We start from the raw sequence: 17,893 nt of genomic DNA, 5'->3' as shown, positions 1-17,893 counted from the left end.
TCTAGTCCTGTTAACCCTCACGGCTCACGGACACCCCATCACCTACGACGGACGTGTATTATGTATTTGGTAGAGTCAGGTACCAGGCTTGTCGGACCAATAGGAAAAGGGTAAGAGTGATCGCCGATGAGAGGCGCACTCTAACTGGGACATTCAAGGGATTAGTTGGCTAAGCATGGGCACCCAAGTGTGAATGGGGTGAGCTCATATAAAAGCCAACTAAACCTAAAATTCACTCATTCTCTCATTTGTGCAATAGAAGAGTGCTCTTGCTCCATCTCCATCTCCATCCTCTTCTTCTTCACCTCCTTGTGTGTGTGTGTGTGTGTATGTGAGTGAGTGAGAGAGAGAGAGGGAGAGTGTGTGTGCGATCGAGCATTACGAAGGCACGACGGCGGCGAAGCGGTTGAGCGCGGCACGACTGCAGCTTCTTCTTCATCGCAGCGAGGAATCCACCACGAAGGCGAGCGTAGAGCGGTGAGTGACACACCCTTTGCTCTCTTGAGCTTGCTAGATTAGTCTTGTTGTGTGCTTGGAGCCATTTGTGGCTCGCACACGGTGTATTGGTAAGTCCCTTGCTTCGACAGTGCGGCAAGGAGCGCACATTTTTGGCGCCGCTGCCTTGGAATCGCCCTGCACTAAGCCCAAGAGGCACTTTGTGCTTCTCCTATGAGTTGTTTGTAGTAGGAAAGAAGAGGAAGAGGAAGAGGAATGAGTTGTTTTTCTGTAAGTTGTTAATTTCTGTGTTGTCTGCAAGTTCTGTGATTTCTGCATAATGTTGTGTTTTCTGTTTGCACACAGTCTTTGCACAATTAGTAGTTGTTAGCTTGTTTGCAGTGAATGAATAAGTAGGAAGGCAGTGACTGGGGGGCTACACTAAAATTTTGATCGGGATCGGGATCATTTTCCCAAGCCCAAGCCCAAGCCCAAGCCCACCCAAGCCCAAGCCCAAGCCCAAGCCCAGGCCTCAGTCCTCAGTCTTATGATATATACTAGACTCACTCTTATATATATACCCTACCCCCTCAAGAGGGAATGAGAGCATGTGGGGCAAGTCCTCCACTCTCCTCCCTTCTCTTCCCACTTGCACCCTTAGACTTTCTAATTTGGGCCTAGTTCCCTACTAGAAATTGACGGTTTTAGGGATTCCGAGGGCATAAAGTGACCAAACGGAGGGCTGTAAAGCACGGCATGTCCCTCTGATCGAGACGCTCGTTTTGAGCTATCATACGTTCTATTCTATAGCTGGGTCAGAAAAAAAGGACCAAAAAATCAAAAAATAAATAAATAAGAAAAGACTTGGGTTGCAAAGCACCCAAAATTACTAGGTGAGCAGCCTTCACGGGCCCTCACTGGCACTTCTAGGGGATCCAAGTCATATGAACCTACGCTCTGGACGAGTGTTAGAGCACGAGAATATTGGTAGTGCCTCCATTTACGCGGGCACCCATTATTCCTCCACCCTAGGTTCTGGACCTTCGGCCGGGACTCAAGGTAGCGTGACCCAAGATCCTCATATCGCGTCTAGTGATTCTTCCTTTGACTACGAAGTCATGGAGGGGTATCCTACACCAAACCCTGATAGGTCAAGTCAAGACATGCATGCCATGGGCCCACGGCCTGGGTCCAGCGTGTTTAGCCGCTTAAAAGAGACCCTTAGTAGAGCAACTCGCTCCGAACATGCGGTTAATGAAATAAATGAAGGGAGTGGGGAAGTAAATTCGTCATTCATGCCTAAAATGGACCCTATGCTTCTTGAGAGTGTGCATGTGAATGTTCCATCCACTGCACCTCATGATCCTTTAGTACTATCTCCCTCTGAGGTTTTACTACCCGATGGTAGGAGTCTTGCCGAAGTACAAGAGATCGAACGCTATATGCAAGCAACAAGGGAGAGGGAAATTGAGAACCTACGAAGGCTAGAACAAAGTCAAGCCTTGAAAGCAAAGGCTCCTATGACAACAATCATGCCAGCCGAGCAACCGAGTGCTCCCAAGGTAGCAGTCATGGAGGGGCAAGCTATGGGGAGCAATAATGCTTCCACTTCAAGGGAAACCTCCAGCATGCCAGGCCTAGATGGGATAATCCTAAACAAAAATTGGGAGTATGACCTACAAGCAGAAGCTTTAACTGATCGGTACACAGGACACACCTATCATGTGGGTTGGTTAGATGTTCTACAATCCACATCAGGTGCTACTAGCATAGATGAGCAACAACAGAAAGTCTGTGATGTCCTCCATAGGATTGTCGAGTTAGAAAGACAGAACACAGGGATCAACATGCCTTCAACAGGCCTAATGAGATTCTTGGATACGGGAAAGGCCAACCAACCAACCCTGTCACAAATGGAGACTCCCTCAGTGAGCCCCATTGATCCTCCATATGTTGTTTCGCCAGGAGCCTCAGTACAATCTGAGCCCACAAGTGACAGCTTTACCTTCCCAGATCTAGCTCATCTTTCTCTTAATGACACTACAGCTACCATGCATATCCCAATGGTGAGCATGACAAGAAGTACACCATGGAGTTCATTTGTTAACACTGCGCCGATGCCTAGTAGAAAAGTGCCCCCAACTATACCTACATGTATGTATCAATCATGTGCACCTGTCGTACCTCAGCCTCATGTAGCTCCTACACCTCCGATTATTCCAAGAGCTTACAATCCACAATGGAATTATCCAAGCTCTTATACAAGTGGAGCCATGCCATTTAATAATAACATGCCATATCAAGCACCCCCTATGCCTAGGGCCACGCCTGTAAACTTTGGACCACCGTCTGGTACACCACCATACAAAATATGGGACCCAAGAGCCACGCGTATGCCAAGGCCAAGGCCAACTCCCATGTCACATGTGGTTCCAAGAGCACATACACCCATTATACCTGCTCAAATAGGAGATTTGACAGCATTTGCTCAAACTATCGTTCGCTCTATTGCGGAAAACATGCGTAGTGCACCTGATAGAGAGCCTAGGAGCAAGGCAGTTCAAGTAGCTAAGCTCACACAGAAATTCAGTGGAGACGGAGATGCTAGAAAGCATATGGAAGTCTTTGAACATGTGTGCGATTCCTTGGAAGAGCACAATGAGCTACATAAGTGTAAGGATTTGAGTTTGACCCTAAGCGGAAAGGCTGGAGATTGGTATAGAACCTTAAGAGTAGAAGAGAAAACGATCTACTCTACTCTTAGGAGACTGTTCTTAAAAGAATACATACGAGAGGGAGTACTTTGGGGTGTAGCCTCTCAACTCTAGAAAGCCCAACGAGAAGAAGGTGAATCCGTGAGAGACTTCAGAAGGCATTTATCAAAGACAAAGGAAACAAGTACAAGTACAGTGACATGATATACGGTGAGCTGGAGCTACCAATGAAATTGATCTCTCAACATTTCAGGGTACAAAAGCCTCCTCGCTACACCGAGCCAATCTTGCACATTGCAGTGGTCATGGCTCTAGCAACAACTGAAAACAGAACCATCACATGTGATTATTGTTCTTACATCTTGGAGAACTTGATCGAAGCAAATTTGAAAAGCTCGGCAAAGAACAAAAGCTACATGAGTGCAGGGCCAATGCTAACAAGAATAGCATACCAAGCTTTGGGCATGATTGAAGACCTACCGGTGGCGGCCAGTTCTCAAACGGCCTTGATTCAAAAAGCAAAGCTAGTTGCTCACTCAGTAAGGACGACCACTACAACAACATCATCGCACTCGGCCAAGGCATCCAACAAAAGCTCAAGTGATGAAGAAAAGACGGAGACTGAAGACGAGGAAAACTCTCAAGGGTCAAAAGACAAAGGACCATCGGAATTTGAAGAAAGCGAGGAGGAAGAGACCACCACACCGCTTGAGAGAAGAAAAAGGGAAAGAAGTACAGTGCCTCAGTCCGACCTTCAAAAAGCATATGCAGAGGCCCAACAAAGAATTGAGGAAAGAAGGACCAAGTTGCGGGTTGACAGAAAAGCAAGAGCTGCTACAACACAACAAACAGAAAAACGAAGGTTCGAGAAGGAAAGACAAGCAAGAATAGAAAATGCAGCTCGCATACGGGCTGAAAAACAAAGGTTAGAAGCGGAACAAAAGGCTGCAGAAGTGGACATTTCTTCTCAGTCCATTGAAGGAACAAAGGAGAAAGAAGCGGATGAAGATACGAACCAAGCAGAGCAATTAAAGAAAGCTCAAAGAGAGAGGAATGTGAAAGCATGACGGGCGGCGGATTTGACTCGCCAAAGAATAATAAAGATTTTAAAGAAAAGAAAAGTAGACACGTCTGCTTCACAGCCAAGGGAAGATGCATCGAAAAAGAGGCATGTACAAGAAGTGGAGAAATCACCACCTCCTCCCTCACCTAAATCACCACCTCCTCCCTCGTCGAAATCTCCTCCTCCTCCTCCTCCTTCTCCATCAACCAAAAAACCACCACTCCTCCTTCATCCTCACAAAAAGAGTCTATGCCTCCTACGGAAGCAATAGGATACCAAGAAGCCTGTCAGGTTATGGCTGAATTTGACTACAGAAAAACCCTACAAGATCTGGAAAAACAATTCCAATGCCAACACGTGGTGCTGAGAGAAAAAGAAAAGAAGGTACAAGAGGCTCAACAAAAGCCAAAAACTGGGCAAGAGGAGTTAGAGAGCCTGCGGGCACAACTGGAGCTCACAACGAAGGAAAGAGACACTGAGCAACAACAGGCTCAGTCTCTGATCAGAGACCTGGTGGATGTCAGGACTGAGGTGACAACCAAGGAAAAGGAATGCCAAGACTTGATAGCAAGGGTAAAGATCCAGAGAGTTAACAGTTGATACCTCACTGTCAAAAGTACGCTAACAACCTTAATGGCGAACCAAGAACCTGCTGGAGCATCGGTCTCCACATCAGACAATGCTGCAGCAATGAACACCCTAGCGGCGTTGGAAGGGGAGCTAGAGCAAGAAAAACTTCAAAGACAGCTACTCTTATCGGGAATGATGGCCCAGATGGCGGCCAACGAGCAAAAGGTGAAAGAGTTGGAGCAGCAATTGGCAGCGGCGAGAGTAGAAATAGAGACGCAAAAGAAAATCAGCGAGACCCTGCTGAAAGAAAAAGAAAACCTAATTTCTCAACAGCAAATCACAACAGAGGAAGCCCAAGTGCAACCGCAACTGCTGCCAAGACAAGAAATGCCTGACTTGCGTGAAACCTCACACCAAGGAGAATAAGAGCAAGGATCAGCAGAGGCAAATCTAGACATAAGAGATGATCTAACTCAGACCATCAAGGACATGCTAGAGGGACCAACAAAGGATTACATGATATACGAAAAGAAGATAATGGAGTCAGTGGCCCTGGCGTTCTTACAGCCAGAAGAGCAGGTGGAGGGGTTTGGCCATGAGTACCTACCTTTTCCCTTGATATGCCACGAAGCAATCCTATGGAAGGAGAAGATGCGGCCGAACCTGCCACGAAACAAAGACGGAGATTACGAAGGTGTAGCACTGGCAGCTGAAGAAGCTCAGGCTCTCATCGAAGGTCACCCTAAATGGAGGCAGAAGTGGCTGGACAAGCGGCCACATGATCTAACCAACTACCACAACGCTCCTCAACACATTCAAATAGATCCTACTTTCTGCCCAGTCCCTAGAAGAAGCACATGGAAGGAGTTTGCCACATGGAAAGGCTCGAGGCAGCAAAAGCTGAACTACCCAGTCTTGACAGCGCAAAATCCTCCTACAGTAGCCTATGTAGTCAACACTCTGAATTCGACAATCACCTTGCTGCAGGATGTCCCCAATGTGGCCTGTCAGATGCTGGTAAAGATAGCCAGGATGATTGTCACCTGCATCTAGGTGTTCAAAGACACTGAAGGCGACAATCATCCGTGGAGCTTGTTCCTGGAAGGGTATAGAGGGATCTGTTGGAATCTCCAAGATTCGCCGCCACGACATATTCTGATGGCAATGCACTCAAGACTAATGTACCTGCCTTCACATTACTTGAAGACGTTTGAAGAGGCCTTCGTCAACAGGTTTCTTTGAAATCGACTCAAGGATCTTTCATCCTATGGCGAAGGACCTCAAGGCACGGTACGTAGCATACCAACACACATTAAGTGAAAATCCTTTCAGACAGCATCAAGAAGCCCTGGAGGCTGTACTCCGCACGCGAAGCTTTTCAACAACTCTTGCCTCCTTGGAGCCCCATCAACGACCAAAGCTTTGAGCATGCACGAGGACGTGCAAAGATAAGGAAGGGGGGAGTGTTTGGCGGACGAAGCTGTGGTTTCCAAAGAAGGAGTCACATTTTTGTGGAAAACCCTTGTAAAATTCTTTTGTAAGAGAGCATCTTCAAGCCGAGAACTTGTAAAAGAATTTATGGTTATTTTTCTGGGAGCAATTGTATAGTGGAAATCCAGTTAGAAGTTTAGGACTTTTTGGCCGGACAAGCCATTTGTAAAGACCTAAACTATAAAGGTCAGTTTTGTAAGTTTGAACATTATCTTCTTTTATCAAAAATTGAGAAGACAACGTACGTTTGAGAGCTTCTTCTTGCTCCAACTTGTAATCTTCGCTACTGTGGCTACGGTAATTCGAATTCAGATTCTTTTTATTGCATTGTGTTCCTCTTACTTTGCTCTTCCATTCAAGTGTAATCATTCAAAATTTGGTGTAGGTTTTCAACTACGATTTTGAGACCTTAAATCACTATTTTGAGTGTTTATATGCGTATTTTATGTTGTTTTGACCCTAGGAGAGGCTTTAGGGACCCTAAAACGACCCTTTAGGATCACCTGTTCACTGTTTTTGTTGACTTTGGGACAAACTATCGCGATCTTTGTACCTCTCCAGAATGCTGTGATAGTGATAGGATATGATCCTCATAGTCCCTTGTAGCTCCCCTTCAAGTTTCATGCTAATCCGACATGATTTGCATGGTAAACGGGCGTGATGACTGTAGAGCTGTGTAGAAGGACATAGGCAGATTACTTGGCTTTAGTGCGTATGATTTACTTGCAGAGTTAGTAGTTGCATCTCATCGAGTTCACTTCATTAGGAATGACACCCTAGTGAGTTTCCATGCCTCATCCTGGTCGCTTCCCTTGTATTGATATTTTATGTGGATGCGTGAGAGCTATTCTATGGACGTCTGTCGCGGCGACCCGTAAACAAACGTAGGGCATTCACTGGTACTACGTGGACCAAAGAAAATTGACACCATTGTTGCTCCCTTCTTGGATACATATGATTTTTTTGTGGAGCACGATTGTCTCTAAGACTTTCTTGAATGGCCTTGGTGAGATCTGCTAAAGTCATCTCATATATCTTTGGCTCTTTAGCAATAGGCTTTATGGTCATTGGATCATGCCCCGATGCTTACGAGCTAGTAGATTTAGGCTCAACAAACACTCTTTCTTCTTGTATCATTAAATTGTCCTCCAATTGGATCGCATTGGTGGTTAGTGCTTCCCAAGTGGTGATGCCTCTAATGATAGGCCATTGTAGGTATTCTCATGTCGTAGTCCCCTAATGAATCTATCGAGAAATTGGTTATTATTGAAGCATTTATTTGGATTACAACAAGAATTTAAATGCTTCAAGCGACTAGTAAAGTCTCTCACGGATTCCCCTTCCTCTCGTTGGGCTTTCTGGAGTTGAGATGCTACAGCCCAAAGCACTCCCTCTTGTATGTACTCTTTCAAGAAAAGTCTCCTAAGAGTAGGGTAAATTGTTTTCTCTTCCACCCTTAGGGTCCTATACCAATCCCTATCCTTCCCACTCAAGGTCAGGCCTAAAGCATTACTCTTATGCAGGTCATTGTGTTCTCCTAGGGAATCACATATATGTTCAGATACTTTAATATGATTTCTCACATCCCTGTCTCCACTAAATTTTTGTGTGAGCTTGGCTATTTGTACTGCCTTACTTCTAGGCTCTCTATCAGGTGTGTTACACATATTTTCAGCAATAGATCATTTGATAGCTTGCGCAAATGTTGCCAAGTCACCTAAGTGAGCAGCTATAGTGGGGACATGTGCTCTCAAGATTGCATGTGGAATGGGGGTTGGAATTGGGTTAGGAATACGCGTGATCCTTGGGTCCCAAGCTGGGTATGATGTTGTGCCATGTAATGGCCCAAAGTTCATATGTGTGGCCCTCGGCATAGCAAATGTGGGACGTGACATGCTAATGATAGCTAGTATGGTCTCATTGAAATAAGGGCTTAGATGTTGTGGTTGTGGAGCATAAGTTGTTGAAACAATGGGAGGGGTAGGAGCCACATGAGCACAAGGGCCATATGTGCATATGATTGATACACACTTGTAGCTACTGTTGTAGGCATTGGGCCACCATGTAGTGGTGCTTTACTAATAAATGAGGTCCATTGCGTGTTTTTTGTCATGCCCATCATTAGGGTAGACATGGTGTCATCAAGAGAAAGATGAGCTAAACTTGGAAAGGTAAAGCTATCGCTTGTGGGCTCAGATTGTACTGAGACCCCTGGTGAAACTGTGATAAAGTTGGTTGATTAGCCTTCCCTGTATCCAAGAATCTGATGAGACCCATTGAAGGCATGTGGATCCCTTTGTTCTACCTCTCCAACAATAACCCTATGGATGACATCACAAACTCTTTGTTGTTGCTCCTCTACGCTAGTAGCACCCAATGTGGATTGTAGGACATCTAACCAACCCACGTGATAGGTGTGACTTGTGTATAGGTCGATTAAAGTCTTTGTTTGTAGTTCATACTCCTAATTTCATTTAGATATGCTCCATCTAGGATTGAGGTGCTAGGGGTGTCCTTTGAACTAGATGCAATGTGGCTCTCTATGGTTTGACCCTTAGTGGTTGCAAATTCAAGAGCACTCGATTGCTCGACTAGCATGGATGTTGACATAGGGGTCTTTGCCTTTAGGTCTCTCCATTGCTCTGCCTTGCATAATCTTTCGATTTCCTTTTCCCTAGCTGCAAGGATATATCGCTCAACCTCTTGCACTTCGGCAAGGCATCTACCATCAGGTAATATAAACTCAGAGATGAATAGCTCTGAAGAGTCAAGGAGTACAGTGAATGGAGGATTCACATGCACACTCTCCAGGAGCATGGGGTCTACATTGGTCATGAATGGTGAATTTACTTCCCCACCCCCTTCATTTACATTGCTAGCTCCATGTTCGGAGCGAGTGGCTCTACTAAAAGTTTCTTTCAAGTGGCTAAGCATGCTAAACCCGGATCGTGGACCCATGGCATGCATGTCTTAGCTTGAACTATCAGGATTGGGCATCGAGTAACCTTCCACGATGTCGTAGTCAGAGGAAGAGTCACTAGATGCAATATGTGGGTCCTGATTGGTTATACCTTGGGTTCTCGCTGAGGACCTAGAGCCTAATGTGGAGGAGTAATGGGTGCCTGCATAAACAGAGACACTCTCTATATGATTGTCCTCTAGCACATGACCAAAGCATAGGTGCATGTGACCTCAACACCCTAGAAGTGCTGGTGAGAACCCATGAAGATGGCCCACCTAGTTTTTTGGGTGTTTTGCAACCCAAATTTACTTTCAATTTTTTTGCTTTTTTGGTCCTTTTTCTAATCAAGCCATAGAATATGGTGTGTGATATCTCAAAACAAGCGTTTTGGTTAGAGGGACGTGCCGTGCTTCACAACCCCCGATTTGGTTACTTAAAGCCTTGAGAATCCTAAAAAAAATCTTTTTCTAGTCAAGAAGAAAGCTAAAATTAGTAAGTTCAAGGGTGTAAGTGTGAAGGGAAGGGTGGAGGACTTGTCCCACATACCCTCCCTTCACCTTGAGGAGGTACTCTATCTATCTATCTATCTATCTATATATATATATATATATATATATATATATATATATATATATATATATAGTAGTGTCTATACTATATCAAAAGACTGAGGACCGAGGCTTGGGCTCGGGCTTGGGGAATGATCCGATCCCTTTCTTTTAATATAATATTTTTTTCTTTTTTCCTTTTGTTTTTGAAATTTCATTTTGATCTCAAATTTTTGAGCATTTTTATTTAAAAAATTTCTATGGATAAGGTTGTGCTGCATGGGCGCCGGACTCACGCGCACAGAGCCTGCCCAACGCACGCAACTACACCTTGCAACCACAACACACTGACAATACTAACACTACACACTACACACTACTAACACTAACAAAACTTGCTAAAACTTGCACATTGCAGAGCTTAACGGATCTATCAAAACCTGCTAAAACCTGCACATTGCAGCCACTGCACACTAACTAACACTGCAGAACACTGTCCACTACAAACAACCTGCACATTGCAAAGCTACTAACACTAACAAAACTTGCTAAAACTTGCACATTGCAGCCACTAACACATCAAATCCAAACTCAAAAAAAACAAAAAAAAAGATGAAAAGAATGTCTTCAAGAGACAACACAGAACTTGCTCCTCAAGCTTAGTGCAAGGCAATCCCTGACAGCGGCGCCAAAAATGTGCCCTTCTACTGCACATGTTGGAAGCTCCAAACTTGCCGAACACTGTGTGTGAGTCACAAATGGCTGCAAGCACACAACTAGACTATCCTAGTAAGCTCAAAGGGGCAATGGTGTGTCACTCATCACTCAATTCTTTGCCATCGTGAAGGATTCCGTGCCGCGAAGAAGAGGGAGCCGCCGTCGCCGCGCTCCTCGCCGTTGCTGATGCCTCCGTAGTGCTTGATCATACACACACTCTCTCTCTCTCTCTCTCTCTCTCTCTCTCTCTCTCAAGCACACACACACACACACACACACACACACACACACACACACACACACACACACACACTCGTGAGCACACGATGGAGAAGAAGGTAGAGGTAGAGCAAGAGCACTTCTTTAGCATGCACCTCAAGAATGAGAATTTAGGTCAAAATGGACCTTTTATATGAATTTGGTCTATTCACACATGGGCGCCCACAGTGGTTGATCATAGAAAAAATATTGTAAAAATGAGATAAGTGGTGCGCCTCTCATCGACGATCACCTATGCACCTATAGGACCGAAAATCGTGGTCCATGACTCAAATAAAGTGATAAGGTGTCCGCAAACAATTAACATGCTCTCAACTCAAACACTGGAGACCAATCACAATGATGACAGTGGTATACAAGGTGTTGGCCAAGCTCATTGCTAAAAGAATGGCCCTTGTTTTAGCGGAGGTCATCTCTCCCCACCAACATGGGTTTATCAAAGGTAGATCAATTTATGAAAACATCCTGGCGTCCATGATAGGTATGGCATATGCTAAATTCAAGAATAGGAATGTATCCTACTGCAATTGGACCTTGATAAAGCCTATGATAGGATAACTTTGTCATTTGTGCAAGAAACATTGCAGACTTTGGGGTTTGGCCCACGAATCTATTAAGCCGTATGCACTCTTGGGGAAGGGCTCCTCAGAATTTGTATTTAACTCAAGAATAGTTGGCTCCTTTGATGTCAAGAGGTCCATTCGTCAAGGGTGCCCCTTGGCGCCGCTTTGGTTTGCCACTTACACCCACCCTTTTATTGCTATGTTGGAACATGCAGCAACAAGAGAAGAGATAAAAGGGATTCAAATACAAAATGATAAGCAGCTGCTTATTAAGATGTTTGTTGATGACTCTCTATTCTTCCTTCAAGCGGAAGGAAATAATGTTAGAAAAGCCTTGGAGATTGTACATGTCTTAACCACAACGTCACGTTCTCTGTAACATATAAAAATCAAGACTTATCTCCTTGTCAGAGGATGATAATTTTGATCCCTTAGGATGGGCTAATGAGGTGGTTAAGAGAGGTAACATATTCCGTCGGGGAAGGAATTACACACAAGAAATCATTAATTGGATGCAAGACAAAATTAAGAAGAAAATGAAACAGTGGAAATTCATCCTGACTCCTTTCTGCCATAGAGATTTGATAATCAATACCTTATTCATCCCGTATATTACCTTCACTTCACCATTCTTGCAGCTATCCCAGAAAATTTAGAACTCCTTTTTTAAGCCAATCAAGGAATTTTTGTGGAGAAACAAACTAACTATAGGCAAACCGTGGCAATGGGGAAAATGGGAGGCTATTCCTAAACCAAAAGCTCAAGGTGGGATGGGCATCTTGGACCCTGTCACTCATGATTTGACCTTATGTGCTAATTTCTTTTACACCCTAGCATGTTCTGAAGGGAGCTAGGCTTGTATGGCAAGAGAAATGGTAATGGAAGCTCGCATGAGGTCTGAAGGCGACTCATGGACCAATCTCAGCTTACATAATAGACTTCTCCCGCGCTGCGGTGTCAGGTCGCAATTAGGTGGATTTACTGGGAAATTTATTGAAAAATGTTGTTAAGTCGTTGATGCACTATTTTGGAATGAAGAGACTAGGTACTGGAAGGGTACGGCTAGACACTAATCTCCTTGGTCCCTATTGCGGAAGACTTGGGAGTAATGGAATTAACCTTTTAACTTGAGTTGGGGTGGAAAGCGAATAACACATTGAGTATTTCCTTGAGCATTCCTTTGAGTGTAGATGTAGAGTGAGAAAGAAAGTGCTTGGATGGAGAGAGTAACACTAACACATTACTTCATTAACATGGCATGATCAATACTTGTAAAAGAGAGTGAGAGTTTAGAGAAATTGACACCAATAGAGGACCGGGCTAGTTGGACGGTCCCCCCTCCAATAGACATTTGTATTATAGATTCTTCCATGACGGAAGACTTGTTTACAATACAACGAATTGTGTTCCTTGAGACCTTCTTGATGAGGTGAAGATGGCAAGCTTCACTCACCAAGCATTAGCATAACAACTACAATAAACATGATTAGCATGAACTTGAATAATGCCCAGCCTCAATCCCAAGACGTCAAACACCATGAAAGGTGAGGAGAGCTGGCAGGGAGTGAGGAAGAAGAGAGAAGTAGAATGTTAAGCCTATGATTTTTGGGATGTTTTACTAAGTGGAAGTTGGAATGTGAACTATTGTCTTTTGGGATTCCAAGGGGTGTTATTGGGAAAGGGCGTTGCCCATTAGTCTTATCAAAATATGTAACTGTCAATCAGTATCTTCTTGGGAATGTGAAGGCGGAAGTTATTTGTTGTCAGTTTCTGTGTTGTGTTCCAATTCCAGTTCCATTCTGATTTCTGTGCTTTGTCTATTCTGAATGTCTGTGCCAAACACTTGGCGATCACGGTGTAAGTGCGATGTAGCATGGATGGATTCAAGTTTCTCTTGTAGGAGTGAGTGATGTGGCAATGGAGGGAGGATATTCAGAATAGTGTGAGTTGGCATGGGTAGTTGCTTGCACTCTGGAGGAAGCGGAGGAGGATATATTCCCGTATTGGACAAGGTCAGTTGCTAGGCGGTTTCGGCAGTTGTATGGGCGAGATTGTCAACGTTCGGAACTGCAGGGAATTTTGGATTATGCTGGGATGCATCGAGTTTCTATAGGGGAAGATTCAGATGACACTGTGGAGGATTTGGATGGTGCAGAGGATTATCTGAGTGACAGATGGGAAGAAGATGTAGCGAATGAAGAGCAAGATATATTTCCGCGGCTGTTTGCGGTTGTTGCAGTTATTCAACATGCATTAGTGACGAGAAGGAGATTGATTTTTGATCCGTTGGGAAGTACCAGTGCAGGAAACCCTATACAAACGGGTGGACCTACAAATATGGTGGCGGCTAGGCAGGATATGCACGTCAAATTCTGGACCTTTTTGAGAAAGTCGAAAGAAGATCCCGATTGCCACATATCTCAATACGAGACAAGATGGCAGGCTAGAGGATTTTCCGGAGTGTACAATGCACAGGCTAAGATGCGCCAGTTTGAGGCTACTTTAGATGGGAAGGCTATGTAGTGGTTCAATAATTTTCCAGCAAGTCATTTTTCTGATTATGATGGTTTGAAAGCAGCATTTTTGAACAGGCTCAGAAAGGAAAAGACTCCACATGATGTGTTGACCAAGCTTAGGGAAGTGAAACAAAGGAAAATGTTTGTTGAGGATTATGCACAAAAGTTTAACCAATATGTGAGAAGGTTGGCTGCTCAAGAAAGGCCAACTGATGAAATGCTTGCTGGATATTTTTTGAATGGATTAGGAAAGGAATTAAAGAATGTTGTTGCTGGAGTTGATGTTGTAGGTGGATTACAAGTATTAGTGAAAACAGCTCAAAGAGCAGAGAAAAGGTTTGGGGTCTCTCATGGGAAAGCAGCCAAGAGGTCATCTAAAGAAAAGAAGAAAAGTAGGTCGAAGAAAAGAAAAGGTCAGATAATTCGGATTCGGACAGCGATTCGGATTCGGAAACTGATACTGATTCAGATACGGAAACGGATTCTGATAGTGAAGAGGATTCCAGTGAGGATTCGGATTCCGAAGAAGATGAGGATAAGAAGAAGAAAAGCAAGAAGAAGTCGAAGAAAAAGTCTAAAGAGAAAGAGGATAGAGTGGAAAATTGGTATCAAAGAAATTAATGAAGTTGGGAGTGCAGAAAGCTGTGGAATCAAAAACCCCTCATTGTGAACTTTGTGTTAAGGATGGGCATTGGACAAAGGAATGTTGGTTTAATCCAAATTTCAGAGGTGTTGTACCAGAAAGGATTCAGCAGAAGTTACAACAACAAGGACCTCAAACTCATGGGGTGTTTCTAGAGACAGGAGGAAGGCAGAGGATGTTCAATAATCAAGGGTGGCAAAGGCAACAACCGTATTCAGGGTGAAGACCACAATTAAATCAAGGGGGGCCACCATTTAGAAATTTCAATTCGGGTGGAGGACCAAGATTTGGAGGATGGTAGAATTCAAGACCCCCGTGGGGGGGGCAATTGGGATCAGCAGCAGTGGTGGCAGAATTGGTAGCCACAACCACAAGGATGGAATCAACCGGTTTGAAATTATCAAGGGGGGAATCAGCAACAGCCAAGAGGGCCGGTGCCGCAGTTGCCAGCACCACTAGTACAGTCAGCCGAAGCAAACAAAGAGCCTGGAAGCAGTTTGATAGTAGTAGAATCGTTTTAGGATCAAGTGGTAAATGAAGTTGCTATGGATTACAACAAGGTCCAAAGCAATGTTGAAACCTCCATTGGATTGGGAGGAGCAGAAGGAGATTCGGGATGAAGTAGCTAAAGATTTGATGGAAAAGGATCAACAACAGAGCAAGCTTAAATCGAAGGAGAAAGGAGTAAAAAAGGAGGAGAAGGAAAGAGAAAGGATGGATGCTTTTTCTGAAGAGTTAACTAATTCCTCTATACATTTTACCTTGGATCAGTTATTGTCATTAGTTCCAATTTTCAGAGATAGACTATATACAGTGATGCGAAGGACAAAGACTGTTCCGAGTATGAAGGAGGTGCAGCAGACAGTTAAGAGTTGTTAGATTAGCCCGGAGGATGTGGATTTTTCAGTACGAACATTATCGCTGGAATTTAATAACCGGAAATTCGCGGATGTTCTATTGGATGGTGGATCAGGGGTCAACATACTTTTGGAATCGAAATTTTTGAGGATGCAAGATGTCAGGTTGGAACCAGCTCCATTTCAAGTGCGTATGGCTGATCAAAGCAGAGTTCAACCAGTGGGGATGTGAAGGAGGCAAGGAATTATCATTCATAGATTGCACTTTATGGTAAACTTTGTAGTCATCAGGATGAAGGATTCAAAAAATACCTATTCTATGTTGTTGGGGAGGCTATGGTTTCGCACGGCTAAGCTGAAACAGGATTGGGAAAAGAATGAAGTGACGGTTAAGAAAGGAAGGAGAGAAGTTACATTACCAATGGGGGCGAAGAAGGAATTGTCAGAAGAGACAAAGCCAATGTTGGCACAAGCAATTAACATGTATGAAGGATTGGAGGATGATGAAGAAGCATATTTCCTAGCACCAAATCCAACAATTGTTCCCGTATTTGAAGTAGGTGTGGAGCGGATCATTGACAAATATGTAGAAAAAGAGAACATTTTGGGAAATGATCAGTTGAAGGGGAATACAGATGGTGTGGAGCAGGAAGATTTAGAAGAGAAGAAAATCCGAGAGGAGACTATGATCAAGGATTCAAAATTGGTGCCAAAGGAGGCAATTCAGAGAGCGGAAGCTCTGTATGATAAGATGATAAAGAAAGTTTCTCGAGTAAAGGAGGATGATTTACAAGATCTGAATTTGGGAACGGAGGATCATCCAAAGATGGTAAGAGTTAGTGTTCATTTGGAAGAAGGCTTCAAGGAGGACTTGAAGGAATTACTGTTGGAGTATATTCATGTTTTTGCATGGGATTATTCTGATTCGAAAGGCATGGATCCTCAAGTGTATAAGCATCATATAAATTTGAAAACGGATGCTGTTCCAGTGATTCGGCAAAGATACAGGATGAATCCAAATTATGCCAAGCAGGTGAAAGAGGAATTGGATAAATTACTGAATGCAGGGTTTATAGTGCGAGTGGATCAGGCGGAATGGTCATTACCAATTGTAGTGGTACCCAAGAAGTCGGGGAAGTTAAGGGTTTGTGTGGATTACAGAAAATTGAATGCAGCAACAGTTGCAGATCCATTTCCATTGCCTTTTATTGATTTAGTTCTGGATGATGTAGCGGGACATGAGATGTACACTTTCCTTGACAGATTTTCAGGGTACAATCAAATACCAATGGCTGAGGAGGATATTGAAAAAACTGCTTTTATCACAGAATCGGGAGCTTTTGCATATACAGTGAGAGCTTTGGATTGAAGAATGGACCACCATCATTTTTGAAGGCAGCTTTTAAAACTTTTGAGCCACATTTGACAGATTTCATGAGGATTTTTATGGATGAATTTTTAGTTTTTGGGGAAAACGTCAGGCATCTGGAATATTTGAGGAAGTGTTTTGAAAGATGTAGGATGTTTTGGATGTCACTTAATCCCCAGAAGTGTGCAATAGCAGTATAGAAGGGAAAATTGTTGGGACATATCATCTCTCAAGAGGGAATGTCAATTGATGGGGACAAAATTAGTGCCATTCAGAAAGCTGTAGCTCCGGAAAATTTGAAGGTAGTGATGCGGTTTGTTGGACATATCAAATGGCATGGTAGGTATTTACAGTATTTGGCGGATGTCAGCGCACCACTTAGTCATTTGACTAAGAAGGAAGTGGAATTTGTTTGGGGGGAAGCTCAAGAGAAGGCTTTTCAGATTATTAAAAAGATGTTGGTAGTTTCACCTATACTTCAACCACCAAATTGGGAATTGCCGTTTCATGTGTATGTTGATGCTTTTGATATGGTAGTAGGAGCTGTTCTAATGCAGGAGAAGATTAAGGGATGGTTCAGACTAGTTTATTATGCTAGTAGAATGTTGAGAGCACCAGAGAAGAATTACACAGTTACAGAAAGGGAAGCTTTGGGAATGATTTTTGCTTTGGAAAAATTCCGACATTATCTGTTAGGGAACAAAGTGGTTTTTCATGTGGATCCTCAGGCTTTATTGTTTCTGGTGAAGAAGCCAAAACTGGAAGGAAGATTAGCAAGGTGGCTGCTCATGTTGCAAGAATTTGATTACATAGTTGTTCATACTCTAGGAACTCAGCATGCAGTGGCGGATTACCTCAGCAGATTGGAACATAAGGAGGAATTACTAGGAGTATCGTATAAATTGCCTAATGCGGATTTGTTCCGAGTGGAAGGATAGTTTTTTGATAATTGGTATAATCAGATGGTTCAGTTTCTGACAGATGGAGTTTTACCTTCGACAATGTCTCCGAATCAGAGGAAGAAGTTTGCATTGAGGAGCAGACCATTTCTAATTATAGCTGGAGCATTATAGAAGAGGAAAAGATCAGATTATAAGACGATGTGTTCCGGGTGAAGAACAGAAAGCAGTGTTGCAGGAGGCACATTGGGGATCAGCTAGAGGACA

The sequence above is a fragment of the Adiantum capillus-veneris genome, chromosome 19, assembly GCF_014529385.1.
Source record: "Adiantum capillus-veneris isolate H3 chromosome 19, ASM1452938v2, whole genome shotgun sequence".
NCBI lineage: Eukaryota > Viridiplantae > Streptophyta > Polypodiopsida > Polypodiales > Pteridaceae > Adiantum > Adiantum capillus-veneris.
This window is presented reverse-complemented; position numbering follows the sequence as displayed.